We start from the raw sequence: 21,314 nt of genomic DNA on the forward strand, positions 1-21,314 counted from the left end.
GATGGAGCGTCAAAACTTTTCAGATACTCACCCCCAGTCACAGATCTGGGTTAAATCCAGCATTGTTCTTTAGCTCACTTCGCCAACCCTGTTAAGACCCATCCATATGCAAATCGGTCTTGACCCTGTTCCTCATGGGAAAAGTCAACCTGAACTGCCAAGACAGGTCTTGCCTGGATCGGAAACAAGCATCCTGGGACTGATTTTGGGGTTACACCCCTCACCAGCCAGGCTCGCTTGAATCCAGTGGCAAAGTGAGCGTGGGACCCACGTCTGAGCATAACCTGCCAACTTCGGACAAACAAAGCAAATACAAGGAGATGATGGACGGAGTGCTGAAACTTTTTGATACACTCACCTGAGTCACTGATCTGGGTAAAATCCATCATCATTCTTTTTTCTTTTTTTGTTTTTTTTTCTTTTTGTGTCCTCATTAGCCACTTTGTCGTTCCAGGGAAACTCTAGCTGCAGGAAGACAGTCGTTTCTGTGTGATCGCAAAACCGGGGATTGGCTTCCAGATCTCCCACAGAGTGGACCTGATGTCTTAGTGAGGAAGGGCCCCACACGAGTCATCTCCATTCAAGCCCGTTGTCGGCCGATAGTCCAGTAACGTTGTGGCGTGGGGTGCCTCCCATTGGACATGGAGACTTAGGCTTAATCATCGGACCCGGGGAAAAAAAAAACCAAAAAAAAACCCGGGCTCTTTAGTTATCCCGTCTCCAATCAAATAAAAAGTTCCAGAATCTCAGAGTTCGAGGGCTACAGGCTCTGGCTAGGTCTACCTTCGATATTTCATAAAGTGAAGACAACCACTCTGCATGGGTTGGTGGGTTGACATTAACCCAGTTTTTGCATAGTTCTCTTCTTGCTATTAGGATAGCGTAATATAGAAATTCTCTTTCTGGCCCCTTGATGTTATTATTTATCCCAAAGATGACTAACGACCATGAGATAGGAATAGGGATTCGAAGAATTGATTCTAGTGATGTCTTAACATCTTGCCAGAATGTCTTAATATTCGGACATTCCCAGAACATATGTAGGTCTGAGGCAGCTGGGAGGGAGCATTTACTACAACACTTCCCTGGTTGAAACTTGGAGAGCTTTTTGGGGGAATAGTACGCTTGATGCAGTGTAAATAGTTGATTGCGCCTTAACCAGGCAGGTTTGATGGTTTTGTAGAGAAGACTAAAAGATTCTATCCATTTCTCTTCTGCCTGGGGTTCTCCCTCTCCACCCCAAAGTTTTACCGGAAGATCAAATTCGCCCTCTGCTTCTTCAATAATATTCCAGTAATAAAGAGCTACTTCTTTTCCTCCATAAGGTTTCTCAACTAGATTTTTTTCCAATATCCTAACTCCACCGAATTTAGCCTTTTTCTTTATTTGAATTCGCAGCCAACTGGACAATTGTAGGTATATATACCAGGCTAATGGTGAGGTTGCCTTGTCTGAAAATAGTTCCCAATCCAATAAGGACCCTTCTATGACTAAATCTCCCCAATGTGTTATTCCTGCTTCCCGCAAAGCGGTTTTGACAGTGTCAATATATTGCAAGGAGAGTCCTGAAAGGTCCCAGATCGGTGCGTGGTTGGAGAAGTATGCTATCCCTAGCTTAGACTTAATTTGAGTCCATTCTTTAAGAGAACTATATAAAGTCTTTAGCCTAACTTTTTTGAAAAATCTCTGATGTCCAAACTTAAATAAAATCCGTCCAATGGGAGAATGGAGCCCAGGATCATTGCTTTGAACATACGGCCATTTGAGTTGTCTAGCCGGGTCTTTAATAACATTCTAGAATGGGTCAGATGGAACGCCCATGCATAGTATTCAAGGTCTGGCAAGGCAAGCCCTCCCTTTTCTCTCCTTCTTCTTAGCTTCTTCCAAGCGAGCCTAGTTGACTTAAAGCACCAAATAAATGAATTAATATTTTGTTGACATTTGAAGAGTAGCTTAGTATCGAATGTTAGTGGAATACAGTTAAAAATAAATGTATATTTGGGGAGGTTATTTTCACCAAGCTAGTTCTCCCATAGATGGTGAGGGGGAGAAAGGACCAAGACTTCATAAGTGCTTTAGATTCGCGGGAGATCCTGTTCAGGTTAGACTGGGTCAAAAAATGTAAGTCATTTGTGATTTTAATACCCAGATAGCAGATTGAGGGCCTGACCGGAAGCTGAAGATTTATGATGTTCCAAGCCATTATATCTGTTTTTCCGGCGTTTATTTCGTACCCAGAAAATTTTCCGAATTCCTCTGCTCTTTTAATTACTATAGGGAATGCCTGGACCGGGTCCGTTGTATAGATGAGAATATCATCGGCATATAATCCGACTTTCTTCTCCCATCCAGAAAAAACAAAAGGCAGAATATTAGTGTCCACTCTAATAGTCTGGGCAAATGGTTCAACATAAATGTTGAATAGAAGAGGTGAGAGAGGACACCCCTGTCTTGTCCCTCTACTTATTTCAAATGAGTTTGTACGCGTGCCATTAATTAATAGGCTGGCTCTCGGGTTTTTATATAGTAGCCCTACCGCTCTGCAGAATTTAGGGCCAAATTGAAACTTCTCCATAACAGCAGTTAGGTAGGACCAGTTGACCCTATCGAATGCTTTTGTTGCATCGAGTGTCCTTATGGCGAGAGGCAAAGCAAAGGTTGACGCGATATCTATCGCGCCGACTAAGTCATAAGTTAAGTCAGCCAGTTGTCGGCCTCTAATAAACCCCTTTTGGTCCTCATGGATAATTGTACCAATCTTGCTTCCCAGACGTGCAGCCAAGACTGTTGAGAAGATCTTATAATCGTTGTTGAGAAGCGAGATTGGACGATACGATCCACAGTCCGCAGAGTCTTTGCCTGTTTTTAAAATTAAGGTGATATTTGCCTCTCCCCAAGAGCTGGGTGGTGCTTCCCCTCTAATTAAGATGTTGTTGAAAAGGTTCGTTAGGGTCGGGGTGAGAGTTGGATTAAGCACTCGGTATAGCTCACCCGGGATACCGTCAGGTCCTGCAGCCTTTCCCAATTTTAAATGTTTAATGACTTTTTCAACCTCAGCCTCGGTAATTTCTTTCTCTAGGTTTTCCCTCTGTACCATCGACAGCTTAGGAAGATTCACCTTATCCAACCACTCCGTTCTTTTCCCGATATTAACATTAGTCGCGTCTGTATATATATTTTGAAAAAAGATGCTGAAGGCTTCTCCTATTTCGAGATCTGTCTTCCTGCTGTCGACTTCCCCCACTAACCTCACTTCTTTTATATGGTTCCTAGACTGGTCGGTTTTTATTTTCCAAGCCAGGAGCTTCCCTGCCGATTCACCGTATTCAAAGTGGGAGAGCTTGCTAACCTGCCATCGTTTACTCAGTCTCTCCTGCAGTAATGTATTTAGATTTGTCTTTTAGCTCCCTTTTCTTTTCCAGATTTCCCGATGACTCTGGGTCTGCAGACTCTAAGAAGGCCAGATCTTGCTCTATTTTTGATATCCCCTCTCTGTATGTCTTTTTTCTGTAGGATGCCCGATTCGTGATATGTCCCCTTATATATGCTTTCCATGACTCCCAGACATTAACCAGGGAGGCGGATTCTATATTCCACTCCAAAAAGGAGGCAGTTTCAGATATAAGAAGTTCTCTTTCTTCTTCTTCCAATAAGATGGAGCGGTCAAAGGACCAAGACGCATGGGTGGGCCCCTGATCTAATGTTATCGAAAAAGTAATGGCGGAATGATCGGAGATGTGCTGGGGTAAGTATGTTAAGTTCTTTATTGAATCTTTTATGGAGAAGCTAAATAAAACATAGTCGATACGTGATTTGTGTTTATATTTATGATTGTGATACGAAACCCCCAAAGTTTTCCCGGCTCTTTGTCTCCACAGATCTTCCATCCCCAAGTTGGACATAGAGTGTACAAGAGTTTCTCTCATTTTATTATGAACGACAGCTCTCGAACTAGGGGTTTTATCTAATTTCGGATCTAACACTAAGTTAAAATCGCCCATCCATATTATTGGGTCTGTGGTGGTGATCAAGTGGTTTTGTAATGTATTTAAGTAGGAAGGATCGTCCTGGTTGGGACCATAATATCCCACCAGGGTGAATCGCCTCACATCAAGCTGAACATTGGCTATCAGCCATCTTCCACTCGAATCTGTCCTCCAATCCGCTATCTGAGCCCTAGCTCCCTTTTTAAAGATAATAGCTATTCCACGGATATTAGCGTTATGATCCGTACTTATGAATGTATCCACCCATTTCAGTTTTTTCATTATATCTGAAAACTCTTGTTTCTTTAAATGAGTCTCCTGGATCGTTATGACCTGCGCGGGCGAGTCTCTGAGATATTGCAAAATGTTATGTCTCCTTCCTCGCACACGCAAGCCATTTACATTCCATGACAAAAATTTAATGTCCCTCATTTTGCTTTAACATTCGGCTGTTCTGCTCCTCCCATGATACTATCTCTGCTACTGTCTGTCTGTTATGATTTGTGTCGGCCAGCTTTATTGAGTAGCTCTCCCTTGGCTCTACAAGATTTAATGAATTAATCTTTTGCTTATGAGGACTTTTTTGTGCTTTCACCCCCCCCTAATTACCCCCCTTCCTCCCCTAGAAACCCCCCCTACTTACTCTGGCCAGGTGGCTTGCCAGGTTGACGTCACCGACATTACCCCCCCCCCCCGATGCCCTCATTCGTTAGATGGTCGACATACTTTATTTAAGTAGATGTCATGAATGTCGTAGTTGTTATTTTGGGGGTTGGACCCAATATATTTTAACGAAAAAATAGAAAAAATAGAAAAGAAAAAGGCGACAGGTGGAAGAGAGGGAGGAACACTTAAACTTTTACCCCAAAACCCTGTGCTCTCGAATGTTGCACCTCTTTTTATTTTGTTATATGTATTTTCCAATTTTTCCCCCTTTTTTTTTCCCTTTTTTTTCTTATTTTTTAAAAATAATTTTTAATGTTTATTTATTTATTTACTTTTTTTTTTTTCCTGTTCTTTTGCTTTTACTTTTTTTTCTCTTTTGTAGCATGTGGTCATTGATACCTCCCCCTTTTTTATTTTTTATTTCTTAAGCTTTCTCTTTTTGTGCGATATTAAGTCATTAAGAATTTTAGTATTTATCCTGTTTCTTTATTTTGTTAGTTGTATACATTTTTTCTCCTTAATGTTTATGTTTTCAATCTGAGGCTTGGTTGGACAGGCATCCTGTATCAAGTGGTTTAAGAAAATTCCTTGATGGATACTAGTAATTCATCTGCCTCTAGGGGAGTCTTGATATTGTACATTTTATTATTAAACATGACCTTCAGAAAAGCGGGGAATCTCATCTGCACGGTGGCTCCCAAAGCTCTGAACTTTTCCATTCATTGTCCCAGCTCCCATTGTCTTTCCAATGTAGTCTTAGACAGATCTGATCTCACTTCGAAAGAAAAATCAGAAGCCTTCAGTGACTTAGCTTTTAGTGCTAGATTAAGTATATTTTCCTTTGTCGCATACATTAGAAAATTAACAAGGATCTTTCTGGGTTTGCTCCTGCCCGAGTTCAATCAGAAGGGATCGCGGTGGATCCTTTGTATGTCTAATTATAGGTCTTCTGTTGACTCCTCTAGATTAAGAGCTTCCTTTAACAGAGACACAACATATGTCTTTATTTCGCTTCCTTCTTTGCCTTCTGGGATTTTTAGAAGTCTGAGATTATTCCTCCTTGAAAATTTTCTAAGGACTTGACTCTGTCTTTTACAGCATCACCCTCTCTGCGTAGAGACTGAATTCTGGTTTCTGCGTGGTCTAATTTGGCTTTAAGTTCACATACGGTGCTCTCTAGACTCCCTGTCCTCTCAAAAAGCCCGTCTACTTTGGTCTCTAAGTTCTCGCACATACCACGAATCTCCGATTGGTTTTTCCTGGACTCGGCAAAGCTCTTTTTGGCTTCCGCAAAACCAGTTTTAATCTCGTCTCTCATGTTGAGAAGTAAGTGTTGGAGAGTGCTCTCGCTGTCTTCGTTGTTACTCCCAGAGAATAAGACTGAATCTTTTATTCCACTAGAGGCATCTGGGGATTCTGAGCTTTCCACCTCGACCACCAAATGATCTGATGGAGTCTCTGTGGCTGTGCTCGAATCAGTGCTCAATTCTATTGTAGCATCAACCGCGTCTAACTTATTAGCCTGTTCCATTTCATCCACTTCTGGAAGCTTGGTGCGACTAAATATGGCAGATGGGCTTAGTGTAGCGAAGGGTTCAACTGGGATTTTACACCCCTCACCAGCCAGGCTCGCTTGAATCCAGTGGCAAAGTGAGCGTGGGACCCACGTCTGAGCATAACCTGCCAACCCCGGACAAACAAAGCAAATACAAGGAGATGATGGACGGAGTGCTGAAACTTTTTGAGACACTCACCTGAGTCACTGATCTGGGTAAAATCCATCATCATTCTTTAGCTCACTTTGGCACCGCAGTTCATACCCAGCCATATGCAAATCAGTCTTGACCCTGTTCCTCATGGGAACAGTCCAGTCTGAACTGCCGAAACAGGTCTTCCCTGTTCCGGAAACAAGCATCCTGGGACCACGTTTGGGGTAACATCCCTCATCAGCCAGGCTAGCTTGAATCCAGTGGCAAAGTGAGCAAGGGACCCACATCTGAGCATACACTGCAAACTTAAGGTGAACAAAGGAAACACAAGGAGATGATGGACAGTGGGCTGAAACTTTTCAGACACTCACCCCCAATCTGAGTTGAATCCATCATTATTCTTCAGCTCACTACACCACCGTAGGGGGAACAAGCAAACACAAGGATGGAGTACAACAAAACAATGGATTTAGGCCCCGATCTCTGTACTGGGGGAAATGTTTCACATTGATCAGCATTCTGTCCATCAATTTTTATTTTTGCACTTGTCACCCCGAGTGGAATGGGTATACCAAGATGTGGGTCCTGTGCTCTCCATGTCACTGGAGTCAAGCTAGCCTGGCTGATGAGGTGAAACCCTGAAACAGGTCCTAGGATGCTTGCTACTGGTCCAGCGAGAACCTGGCCTGGCAGTTTAGGCTGGACTATTCCCATGGGGAACTGTGTCAATGCAGATTTGCATATAGCTGGCTTTAAAATGTAAAGGCATGGGGAGCAAAAAACAATTAATTTAGGCGCAGATCGCTGAACTGGAATGAATGTTTAACATTGATCAGCATTCTTTCCATCAATTTTTCATTTTGCATTAATTAAATAGCAGCCAAGATAAAATGTACTACTTTTTCTATGAGGCACAGTTAAACCAACTACTGTATATTGACATAAAGGTATAACCAATCATGAGTACCCTACAGCAATAATAGTCATGACTGTGAGCAACAAGCCCTCCATTCTTGCTGCTCGCCTTCAAGATAAGTACATTTTATAATTCCATACATTTTAATTGCCCTTTATATTGCTGTTATTGTGATTTTTCATACTTCGGTGTTGCCTGAAACCTAATGTTCCTTTTTCTTACAGATAATATTCATTAGCCGGATTAAGGGTCCTCCTTGTCCCAGTCCCCTTAGATGTTAGGATCTGCATGAGGACGGCCCCAAGAGGGGGTAATGTTGCTGTTACTTATCCGTAATCTTCCTTATCCCAATTATGGATCCTCCTCATCCCAGTCCCCTTCCCTTCCTCCCTTGTTACACCTTGTTGTTATCTTCTTGTTAGCATAACAGAAGGAGGCAGGGAGGAGGAGTTAGATAAAAAAAAATATACATCTATAAAAAAAAATACTTTTGTGCTACTCCTGTCCTGAGAGGGACATATCCTCAGATTGTAAGCACCTACTGAGGTCTTTTAGGAAATACCAGATGTTCAGGGCGCACAACTTGTTAACCGCTAAGTAGTGACAGGCAATAGTACAAAAAGGTGTAGGCAATAGGGCGAGTGGTAATACCTCACAACCACTCAGGATGACCAGAAACCTGGTCAGCAATACATATGAACAACAGTGCCCCTGCACTAACACAAAAGCATATAGTAACAAATTTAGTATATGATTGTAACATACGAAAATGACATATAGCGCATCAATCTAAACAGTTCGTGAAGATACGTGATTCAATGAAAGTTCATCTATTGTGACGGGTAAGTCAGTCAATAGGCTGTATTGAGGGTGTCCATTTTCTGTTTATTGTTCCGTTTCAAAAAAAGCCAACACGTGTTTCATCGCAAGGAACAAATGCGAATCTTCAGGGCTATATAAAAAATACAAAGTCTGTTTACACTCCACATGTTTTGGTTATACTTATTCATAAAAAAAACGGGTGACTCACGGTGTCACCATGGTGGACAAAGGCATGCGCAGAAGGTGGTAATGTGACTTTTTGTGTATGTAGGGAAAAGTCATAGCTAAGGTGACATAGGTGACATGGTGCTGTGTCTTGTGGCAAAAAATTATAATATCTGTCAAGAACAAAGTGACTGATGTGACTTGTAGTACGTCGCTTTGCAAACATCCTGGCCGGTTGTGCAAGTGAAGTGGTGAGACAGGTGGGGTGTGGTATAGAGAGAACGGGGTCCCACGATTACTCATGAGTGACATAAGTGAACGTTATTTAAATTTGCTTTTAAAATGACAATGTTAAATCATTGCGGTTGTTAATTGCTTGGTGCGTGTGAGGTATGGTATCAAAGATTGTTTGTCTTCCAAAGTGGGCACTTAGAGTAGTTTGATTCTGTGAGGGTGGACTGCCGTTCAGAAAACCCAGACAATACCTGGAAAAAGGCTTTGTAGACCGGATATGCTGGTAAGGAGTGGACACAAGAAAGGGCGCGAAGAGACCGGTCAGGACTTGAACTGTGTTGATCGTCAGTATAAGGATTTAAACAACGGGGAGACAAATGAAAGAGAAGCGGAGGAAACAATGTAAAAAGTCAACAATTTATAGAATGCTTGTCTATATTGAAAGACAAGGAAAGACTCATGCTGGGCGTCTGATTGGAACTATAGAAAAAAGGAGGGTAGAGTCCATAGAACAGAATTTTGAGTGGGAAAAAAAATTATTTTTGCGAGGCTATGGCTTGATGCCATACTTTAATCTAGTAAATTCAAGAACTACAATTACACCAACAAAAATTCTCAATAAGATGAACACTCGGGGAGCCAATTATGATTGCAGGCCACTAATTTCGTGAGGGGGCGTTTTATAAGACATGTTTGGACATTTAAAAAGTACGTAGTTAATGTTGTTGTAAATCTCGGAACTCACCCGGCCAGCCAATATATTTTGTCTATTTGGCTTCAATGTAGGGGAGGTGATTGCCACGGTAACGGCAAGAGACCTAGCATAGCGTTTTTAGGACCGCAGTATCCGATGTGTGGATAAACACATCTGTAAAGAAAGCAAGATTTACACCGCGTTTAACGAGTTCCACTAAGACAAACGACCATACCACCCGGTAAAGGCAAACGCATGGTAGTGAAAGAGATCCTACCTTCGTTCACTGCAGGTAAGGTGGAAACCGGGAGGAGCGGGGTCAGTGTGGTTACAGGGCGGGTGCGCTCTTGAACCACAATGTGCCTTGTCCTTAGGAAAAAGTAAAATCAAAAAGGCGGGTAAGATACTCTCCATAATATGGAGAGACCAGAACGTGTGAATATATGAGCGTTGGTTATACGGGGGACACAGAAGTTGCCTGTCTTGAAGCGCTTACCTGGCGGACGTGTTTCTCCCTCTGCGAGTTTCCCGGCGCCGTGTTTCGTAAACGGACACGTGACCGGAAGTGGGGCTCCTTTAAATAGTGATTACTTGTCGGTGAGTTTCAGCGACTAGAACGTCGCCCTAGAACTCTGATGTCAATATGCATGGCCATAAAGAGAAGAGTTACTACCCCGAGTTAAAGGGTAGAATGAAAAATTAAAATATGACTCCAAAAAACTGTGTACATATCTGACTCGCGCGCATATATCTCGCGCGGTAATTAGTGGTTGAAAAACATGTTTTTCATGTGTGAAAAAGGTATAATTTCTCTTTTCCATACTAGTTTGGTGCTCACAACGTTGTAACATGTGACGTGTTTCACCCAGATCCCTTGTACAATGTCACTCCCTAAGGGGAGGTGATGTATAAGATTGCTGTGAGGCCCAGACTCGGACCTCATTCCAAACCATCAGGGATGTGATTGGATAATACAACTATTGGACTGAACACCCAGCAAGGTGAATAGATGCATCGACTCGTAGGTGTGTCTACATGTCGGCATGAGTTAAATATAAATGTCAATATTGGCAGAACGTCTCAGTGTTGGGACGTGAGCAAGATGCTTAGCATTTTCCTACCCGGGTAGGGGTCAGGTCCTATATAAGGGTAGGTTATGATTTGCGAACCATTCCATCACACAGAGGATCAGGAATTGGTTCTGACTACGCAATTGTAGTAAGATGGAGCAACCGGGTACTCCTGTATACAAGTTAATATACATACTGGTATAGAACGCAAAATGAGAACAACAACATAGTATAAGTGAAATACAGTGGGAAATATCAATGAATATGCACATTACGGTTACTTGAGGGGGAGAGAGGAATACAGCTGCATAAATACAGTTGGAAACAAGTAGTTAATATTTAGTCGCCCAGGAAAAATTGTAATTCGGGGTCATAATTTAAACCACATTCAATGCTCCGAAGGCGCATAATCCAAGTTGCTTCCTTGCGTCTTAGGAGCAGTTCACGGTTACCACCTCTCACATGGATGGGTACGGTTTCTATTCCATAGAAAGAAACCTGAAAATCCTCTAAGTTAGGTTGACACTTTGCTACATGGAGGGCCACAGGGTATTTAGGATCATGTTTCAAGATTGCTCTCATATGTTCTGAGATTCTTTCTTTCAGTGCTCGTATTGTGCTACCAACGTATTTCTTACCACACTGGCATTCAATGATGTAGATTACATATTTGGTGGTGCAATTTATGTTGGTTCTGATCTCGTACGATTCCCCTGAGGGGCCCGTGTAGTGTTTGGTCTTGTGCTTGGCCCATTTACACATCGGGCATAATCCACACTTGAAGAAACCATTGCCTCGTTGGGTAAGCCATGTTGGATGTCTATCTACCTGTGGCACTGTGGGGCTGAGCCTGTTTCTCAGTGTCCTGCCTTTACGAAATGTAATTTGAGGGGTGGTCGGGATTACTTCCTTTAATGTAGAATCATCTCTTAGCAACTTCCAGTGCTTAGTTAGGCTGGTTCTGATTGAGTTGTGTAGAGCATTGTATTCGGTAATCATTCTTACTGTATTCTCTTTCTTCTGCTGGGGGTCTTTGGGTTTCAACGTTTCCTCTCTCTTTATTTTGTTTAATTTAGATTTCGCTTTTGACAAAATTGCTTTTGGGTAACCACGTTAAGATTGCATTACAGGATGTGGGTTTCCTGTACAGTTTGCTCTGTATACGCTACAGAGCAAACTGTACAGACAGTTTTCATCCCTCACACCAGATCAGGTCTATACCCTTCGGCGAGTTTCTTCGTGCCAGACGGAACTGTAGCGATGATGAGGAACTGGATAAGACAATTAAGGACATGAATCAGAGATTCACCAAACGTGGTTACCCAAAAGCAATTTTGATATTCCAATTGTTCAAGGATTGCCGCGACGGAAGCCTTGGCTTCACGCCGTATGGGATATTGAGGTTGAGGCTGTGCCTGAGACCGTAAAGGAATCTCGTGGCTTGGGGACAATTTATCCCAACCACATTGGTTGCGGTACAGAGCCGACGCTAGAGCCTTAGCCCACTCTTCTGCAAACTGCAGCGCATGCTCTTTCGAGACAGTGTTCGCGAAACTGGGGAGGATTACCTCCTCCCCTCGCGGAGCTGCGAGAACAAAAGGTGGGGGCCAGTCAGCCTCCGAAAGCAAAATGTCATACGTAGATGAAAGATTTTCCCAAAATACCCCTGTTATAGTACGTTGTATGTCACCTTCGATTAACAGGACAATTTCATAAAGTCTATCAGGGGAAGCAACTCGTGTATCAGCTGTTTCTATCACAACATAAATATCAGTCGCTGTCACCTTCAGTAGTGGACGCAGGGCCTCTCTCACAATGGTAATCTCCGCCACGCTGTCCAGCAAGGTCAGAGCCCATGTTAGATTACGAAGCCGCGTTCTCGTTATCTGTGGCATATCGATGCGCTGTTAAAGCCGCGACTTTTTCATGGCAAACTGCGGTCTCTTCGGCGTTGAGCCGTCCTGTTTTCCTGCACCGTCTGTCTGGCGGGGCTGGTCACGTCCTTGCTGACCACCCGACCATTCCGCCTCCTCCACCACCGGTCTTTGAGGCTTATGAGTCCTGAAAGGAATGAGGAGAGCGTTGATCAGAAACCTGAAATCGATCAGGTGATTTAATCGCCGCGCGATCGCGCAAGTCATAAACACGTTCTGTTTGCGCAGGTAACGGAGACGCAGGGCGAGATTCCTGTGTCTGCTGTTGTTGCTTTTGCTTTCCCTGTTTCTGTTTCTTTGGCCAATTTTGTTTCTTGGACTTGGGCTGAACCTCCGTTTCAGAAGTCTGCCCATGGGTTTGTTTTTTCTCGTTGACAGAAAAAGGCTTTAGACCCTTGCTATTGCGACCCACGGTTTTATAAGCAGCCACAATAATTCTCGCTAACTGTTGGGGTTTTTCGGCATCGGGAATCCCTGCCAAAGCATTAGCTACCTGAAAGTTCACTGCATCCCCCTTGACATTAGCAAGTATGAGATCGCAAACTATATCAAAGGAGCCACATAGGCGTATACCCAATTCAACCGCTGCCTCCGGTCCGTGATCATCTTGAACACGTTTAATGATCGTAGGCAGGACAGCCATAGACGGAGTGCCATAACACCGCGCATAGACCGCCGCAAATGTTTTACCCCAGGTCTCACAGTCACCGAGTTCAGGGGCCAAATCCTTCGGTAAACTAATTGTCAAAATCCTGTGTTTGTCACCAGAAGTCGTATTAAGAAATACTGCTTCCAGCTGGTCAAATTTCTCGGCAAGCCAGAAAGGAAAATCATCCTTCTCCTGGGGACGCTTGCCCATTACAGCATTGACCATCACAGGACTGAGCTTCAATCCGCCCTGTCTGGCTGGAAGCGCCGCACCCCCCGGGGGCCCACCCGGAAGATTACAAGCTATGTATTGTACTAAAGCTCGAATCACGGCAATTGAGACAACATGTAGTCTACGAACTTCCGCCAGGGTACAATTGCCGTGCTGAGGATGAGGAGTAAATCCAGCCAAAACAGGCCAATTTGCGCCTGGAATGGACAAAGGACCTAACCTCGGAGCGGTTAAAGAGTGGGGTAGGGCACCAACAAACCAAACGCGATGCTGCCAAGTATCAATAGGAACTTCCTGTGCTCTGTACGGAGTATATTCATTCAGTACAGGAGCGCGAGTGTAAGTGTGGAACACACCAGAATTAGCGTCCACAGCCGGAAATGTCACCCACGAATAAAACAGTTCGTATGGGTAAGCTGCATCCGCACTCACCACTAATATCACGGCCAAGCCTTCCAATGGCACTTGGTAAGACTGCAAATGATTGCGCACCGCAATGCAACTATGCTGCGGAATGTCCACTGGTTGGGCCATGACAGCCCAGGAAAGTAGAAAAACAAAGTAAACTTTGTAACACAACTGGGTAGTAATTCAAGGAAACCGTTTTAGAAAGATTCAAGCTTGAAAAGACCTATTTCAAAAATAGGTAGGTTTGTCCGACACCACCATTTTCCGGAAACGACAGTGAAGGGGTTAAGGATTGAAGGCCGGGTCACCCCTCCTGCCAGCCGCCACTCCTGCTGCCTGCCAGCTCCTGCTTCAGCGACCCAGCCGCCGCTGGGCCGCCCGGATCACCCCTCCCGCCTCCCGCGACCTCCTTCAGATACAGAGCGACCCAACCGCCGCTGGGCCGCCCGGACCACCCCGCCTGACGCCTCGCCTGCCCCCGGGCCGAGGCCGCCGCCCAGAAGCTCCCGCCGCTGACTCCCTGCGGCCCCGCCCACCTCCATCCCATTCGCCGGCCCCGCCACCCAGCTGACCCGCCCTCCCAGGCTCCTCACTTATGACGCCCCCAGAGCGACCGCGCAGCGGACGCGCGCAGCGGGAGCACCGAATGAGCGCCGAAGGTGCGCCAAAGGTAAGCCCGTCTGCGCCCGTCCGCGCCTGGACCGCGCCCAGTGCCAGGACCCCTGGCCCCCGCAGACCCCAGCCCACCCGCCGGACGTACGACGCCGCCACCCTCAACGCACTCAACGCCGGCCGAACCCCTGGATGCTACCGAGCCACCCCGAGACGCACCCACGGACCCTTCATCTGCCAGGCCTGCAAGTTCTCCTGCACCCGGACCTGCACGGCACCAGCACCCACCAAGCCAAACTCCAGCAGCAGCCACCTGAAGTGCATCCTGCTCAACACCCGCTCCGTCCACAGACACGCCGTCGAGCTCTGGAACCTGCTCGACACCACAGCCCCAGACGTCGCCTTCCTCACGGAAACCTGGATGAACGCCTCCTCAGCGCCCGACATCGCCATCGCCATCCCGGACGGCTACAAGATCATCCGGAGAGACCGCGTCAACCAGACAGGAGGTGGCATCGCCATCATTCACAGGAACACCATCCGCATCACGACCAACACCGACGACACCATCGCACCCGCCGAACACCTGCACTTCCAGATCCACGTCAACCCCAAGACCACTCTCAGAGGCACCCTCATCTACAGACCCCCGGGACCACGCACACAATTCAGCGAGGACATCGCCGACTTCATCAGCCCGCTCGCCCTCCCCTCAGCCGACTACATCCTCCTCGGGGACCTCAACTTCCACCTGGAGAACACCGACGACCGCAACACCACCACCGTGCTGGAAAACCTCGCAAACCTGGGACTCAAGCAACTGGTGACCACCCCCACCCACCTCGCCGGACACACTCTCGACGCCGTCTTCTCATCCAGCAAAGACATCGCCTTCAGCCACGCCACAGGACTCCACTGGACGGACCACAGCTGCGTCCACTTCACCTTCAGAAGAACGACGACCCACCACCACCAGCAACAGGTTGCCCGAAGAAGCTGGAACAAGATCACAGCCGACCAGCTCACCGCCTCCCTGAGTCAGCACCCTCCCGCCAGCTCAGCGAACCCCAGCCAGGCCGCCGACCACCTCACGAAGTGGATCAGCAACTGCGCGGACGAACTCGCCCCTCTGAGGACCCCGCCCAGCAGACACGGCAGCAAGAAAGCCCCATGGTTCACCGACGAACTCAAGAGCTCCAAGAAGAACTGCCGAGCCCTCGAGAAAGTCTGGAGAAGGGAACCTACACCGGACAACATGACCACCCTCAAGCTTGCCACCCGGAAGCACCACCAACTGATCCGCGCCACCAAGAAAACCGCATTCAAGGACCGACTGGACAACAACGCACACAACTGCAAGGAACTCTTCAACATCGTGAAAGAGCTCTCCAACCCCAACGCCGGTAACAACGACATCACCCCATCGCAAGACCTCTGCAACTCCCTCGCCTCCTACTTCCACAACAAGATCGCGGACATACACAACAGCTTCAGTAGTCAACCATCGCACACAACGACCGCAGCAACGCCACCCACCACCACCCTCCGCGCCTGGACTCCGATCAGCACCGATGACACCGTCCGCATGATGAACTCCATCCACTCCGGATCTCCGACCGACCCCTGCCCTCACCACGTCTTCAACAAGGCCGACGCTGTCATCGCACCCCACCCGCGGGACATCATCAACACCTCCTTCGACACCGCCACCTTCCCGGAGAGCTGGAAGCACGCCGAACTCAGCGCTCTACTTAAGAAACCAACAGCGGACCCCACCGAACTCAAGAACTACCTCCCCATCTCGCTCCTCCCGTTTCCAGCCAAAGTCATCGAGAAGACCGTCAACAAACAGCTGGCCGCCTTCCTGGAGACGAATGGATCCCTCGACCCCTCACAGTCTGGCTTCCGAGCCAACCACAGCACCGAGACCGCCCTGATCGCTGCCACCGATGACATCCGAGCCCTGATGGACAACGGAGAAACAGCGGCCCTCATCCTCCTAGACCTCTCCGCGGCATTCGACACTGTCTGCCACCGCACCCTAGTGCAGCGCCTCAGCAACGTCGGAATTCAGGAGAAGGCACTGGAATGGATCGTCTCCTTCCTCAACGGAAGAACACAGAGATTCCGCCTACCACCGTACAAGTCAGAGGCCACCGAAGTCATCTGCGGCGTCCCTCAAGGATCCTCGCTGAGCCCCACCCTCTTCAACGTCTACATGAGCCCCCTCGCGCCCATCGCACGCCAACACAACCTGAACATCATCTCCTACGCCGATGACACCCAGCTGATCCTCTCTCTGACCAACGACCCCGCCGCTTCCAGAGCCAACCTTCACGAAGGGATGAAAGATGTAGCCGAATGGATGACGACCAGCCGCCTGAAACTGAACTCAGACAAGACGGAAGTCCTCATCCTGGGCTCCTCGCCCTCCGCCTGGGACGACTCCTGGTGGCCCCCCGCCCTGGGCACCGCACCCACACCGACAGACCACGCACGCAACCTGGGCTTCATCCTGGACTCCTCCCTCTCCATGACCAGACAAGTCAACGCCGTCTCCTCGTCATGCTTCAACATCCTGCGCATGCTTCGAAAGATCTTCCGGTGGATCCCCACCGAGACCAGGAAGATGGTCACCCAGGCCCTCGTCACCAGCCGACTGGACTACGGCAACGCCCTCTACGCCGGAACCACCGCCAAGCTCCAGAAGGGACTCCAGCGGATCCAGAACGCCTCAGCCAGACTCATCCTCGACATCCCCCGACGCAGCCACATCTCCGGACATTTGAGAGACCTGCACTGGCTCCCCGTCAACAAGAGAATCACCTTCCGTCTCCTCACCCACGCACACAAAGCCCTACACGACCAAGGCCCGAGCTACCTCAACAACCGCATCAACTTCTACGCTCCCAAACGCCACCTCCGATCGGCCAGTCACGCCCTCGCCGCCGTCCCCCGCATCCGAAGATCGACAACAGGAGGAAGGGCCTTCTCCCACCTGGCCGCCAAGACCTGGAACTCCCTCCCGACCGACCTGCGCCTGACCCAAGACCACCTCTCCTTCAGGAAGAAGCTCAAGACCTGGCTGTTCGAGCAGTAGCAGCACCCCCCCCCCCCCAAGCGCCTTGAGACCCTCCGGGTAAGTAGTGCGCTATATAAATGTCCATGATTGATTGATTGATTGATTGAATGATATACTACTCGAGTGTCATGATATAAGACCACCAACGTATGGGCGCCATGTAGCAGGGATTCCGTTCTCCTACAGAACTGTGCATAGAGATTTGGAACCTCAGTGAATTAGGGTGGCCCAAAACTCACCTCAGTACCCAAAATCCCCTTACCGAGCTAGCTACTGTGTCTCATTGGTCATAACAAACTCTGAATGTTTAGACAAACCAGAACATGAACTTACAATACCTCAGGTCACGTGGAACACATGAGCACTCTTTAGTTATACAATCATTTCAACGCAGAACGTGCAGTAAATGAGGACATGTGCACATTTGAAATATTTATTTACTAATGCCGTTTTCTCAAACGCAGTATCTTAGATAATACAAGGAAACATATTATCAGAAGCAAAGTTATCAGCATAGTTACTAGTCCATAGAAAGCAAAAGGTGACAGCATGCTAAAATGCTGTAATGAATAAGGGTTAACAACACCTAATTCTCACCCTCCCTAACTAGCATATTATATTAATATCTAAGAAGGTCTCTTTGGGTTTTAGCAGAGCGGCCCCATACCTCAAGATCCTGGTGTGAAGGGATCACATCATCTTCCACCAGTTCTCTGCATGTGAACTGCATCAAGTGTGTATTGTGTGCTCTAAGCAAAGCAATATAAAAAGGGCCTAAAGCCAGAATTTGGCAGAAGTTGCACTTATGTTATGTCTATTTATTTTTATTTTATTTATTTAGTGTCTTTTGGTATCGCGCACAGCTACCCCAACGGGGTGTCCCGGCGCTCCTTTGTGATTACCTACAACCTGGTGATTTTAACTGAGTCCAAGATCGAGGTCATTCCGTAGGTCATTTAACAGAACAGAAAAGTTTTAAGTGCTCTCCGAAAAGATAGTTCCTCCTTGATCAGCCGAATGGTGATCGGAAGTTTATTCCAGAGGGCCGCGGTCAGTACTGGGAAGGTTTTTCCACCTGTGCGGGTTTTCCTGTATCTGGGGACTGTTAGAAGATGTTTAGAAGAGGAACGTAGAGTCCTGAAGTTATTATAAGGGATCAAACATGTAGATAAATAGGCAGAGCCTTTACCTTGCAGGGCCCGATGAGCCAATACCAGTGCTTTAAAATCAACTCTTTTATGCACAGGCAACCAGTGAAGTTCTCGATGATGGGGGGTAATATGTTCACGAAGAGAAGTACCTGCAACTAGTCTCACCGCCGCATTTTGGACCGTCTGCAGGCGATGACAAAGCCCCACAGACAGACCAGTATAAAGAGCATTGGCGTAGTCTAGGTGCGAGGTAATAAGCGCCTGTACTATATTCTTCCTGATGTTACAGGGGAGGAAGTGTATAAACTTTTTGATCATTCTAATCTTGGCTAGACAGGCGGTGGAGACTGAGTGAACTTGCTGATGAAAAGTGAGGTTAGAGTCCCATTTGACTCCCAAGTTCTTCACTGAATCTTTTGGGACGGGGGGGGGGGCCCTTAAGTCAAGAGGCCACCAGATGTGAGGGTCAAGCGGAGAAGGCTGATGGAAAAACAGGACCTCCGTCTTCCCTGCATTCAGCCTAAGGAAGTTACTGTCCATCCATTGAGCAATGGTACGGAGGCAGTTTTTTAAGGGAGCAAATGTGGAGGGGGAGGTGTTATTGAAAGAAAACGACAGCTGGATATCATCCGCGTAGGAGGTGACCTTTAAACCTGTTTGAGCGATGATATTAAAAAGTGGGGAAAAGTAAACATTAAACAAAAGAGGACTCAATGAGGAGCCCTGCGGGACGCCCCACCGAAGCGGACGACTGTCAGAAGTAAATGGGGGGGTAAAAACTGCCTGGGACCGGTTAGACAGGAAAGATGATATCCATCCCAAAGCTGATCCCCGGATACCCTTTGAGTGGAGGCGTTCAAGAAGGAGAGGATGGGAGACGGTGTCGAATGCTGCCGACAAATCTAGCAGCACCAGCACCGCTCTGGATCCCTCATCTAGCCTCCATCTTACAGCGTCTGACATCTCAATTAGGGCCGACTCGGTGCTGTATCCTGGCCTGAAGCCATGCTGCGAGTCATGAAAAGCACCTGTGGTTTCAAGAAAGTTGGCTAGTTGTTGTTGAGCCAGTCTTTCAAGTACTTTGGCCGGGGCAGGTAAAAGAGAGATTGGCCTATAATTGGCAGGGTCACTAGGGTCTGCATTAGGCTTCTTAATGATAGGGACCAGACGTGCTTGTTTCCATGTATCTGGAAAGAGTCCCTGCTTCAAGGAGTCGTTCCAGATTCTGTTCAGTGAGGGATTAATAATAGGGGCAAGTGACTTGTATTGTTTGGCGGGCCATGGGTCCAATGGTGAACCTGATTTCGTTTTGAGAAGTTCCGCCAAAGATTGTTCCACAGAGATCTCTGCAAAATCAGAAAACAGAAGTTCGGGTCCGGAAACGGCGGGAAAGGGACTTGTATTTGCCGGTGTGATACCAGGGAAGGAATCATCGATGGAAGCTATTTTATGTTCGAAAAAGACAGAAAGATTATCACAGAGCGACTGGGATATCACTGGCGGGCGTTTCAGTGCCAGGGGGTCAGTAAAGGATCTTACTGTCTCAAACATTTCCCTAGATGACCCTTGGGAGCGATTGATTTTCTCTTCTAGAAATACTCTTTTGTGTTCTATGATTTTCTTTCTATAGTTTTTTAAAGCAGTTTTATAAAGGATTTTGCAGTCCAGTGAGTAGTTGACTCTCCAACGTCTTTCAAGATGTTTGCATTCCGATTTTAAGTTGCGGAGATCATTTGAGTACCAGGGGGCGGATGGAGTGAAGCGGTAAGTTTATATAGGCCTAATTGGGGCAATGAGATCAATCACTGAGGTTATCTGCTCATTGAAGTTGGTAAGCCGTGTATCAAGATCTAAGTCCAAGTCTGAAGAGTCCACCAGTGGTAGGTAGGGGGCTAAACTGTCAGGAGATATTTTACTCCAATTTCTACCCAGTTGTTTAGCTGGGCAGGTATGGCGATTTATGTGATTACATGGTAGTGTGAAGGGGATAAACATATGATCCGACCATACTATAGGGAGGGGAGTATGAACGTCTAGATCATTCAGGTTAGTACAAATTAGGTCAAGGGTGTGACCAGCTTTGTGAGTAGGACAGCTGATAACCTGCTTCAGTCCACCTGCTGCTATCGTAGACAAGAAATTCAAAGACGCGGAATCCTCACTATTATCAACATGCAAATTAAAATCCCCAAGAAGGGTGAAGTTAGCATATCGCAATGAGGCTTGAAGTACGTAGTCTAAGAAAGCAGGGAGGTGTGATGGTTTAGAGTTAGGTGGTCGATAAACCAGAAGACCAGAAATTGTAAAGTTGGGCGAGGTTTTGATGCAAAAAGGGAGCGCTTCAATGCGTTCTACCTGGTTATAGGGAAAGGACGAGATGGTCCAAAGGGTTCTGTATATGATGGCCACCCCACCCCCAGGGTGTGTACTATGTCTATTGGCACATAATATACTGTAGCCCGAAGGGATTGCTAGGTGGAGCGCAGGATTAGTGTCTTCTCCTAACCACGTCTCCGTGAGGAACAGTAAGTCCCATTGTTCCTCTTCTAGGATTTGAAATACATCAAGGGAGTGCTTTACTAATGACCGGCAGTTTAGTAGGCCAGCTTTTAAGCGTGTATGCGGGGGTGTTGGCTGTGGACAAAAAAGGCAATTGTGCTTGTCATTGATGAGTAAGTGTGGGAGGCATTTTACTAAAGGAAAGCGGGGTGTGGCAGATGAACTAATGGAGGGAGGTATGGTACAAAATGAGGGATGCAGGGATATGAGCCGGGCGCTGTCATACATCAAGCGGGAAGGGGGGCCCTGTAGAGCAGTACCTGCATCCACGGCCGCATCCTGGTCGCGGACGGGCGCAGACGGGCAGGACTCTGGCACGACTCCGGCACAGGTCCGGCGCGTCCGCTGATCGCGTCCGCTGCGCGGAAGCATGCCCTTCCGTTTTTATAGGGGCCAATCGGCTGCCTTGGAAGGCTACCCCACTCC

The sequence above is a fragment of the Lissotriton helveticus genome, chromosome 6 (genome assembly GCF_964261635.1).
Source record: "Lissotriton helveticus chromosome 6, aLisHel1.1, whole genome shotgun sequence".
NCBI classification, from domain to species: Eukaryota; Metazoa; Chordata; class Amphibia; order Caudata; family Salamandridae; genus Lissotriton; species Lissotriton helveticus.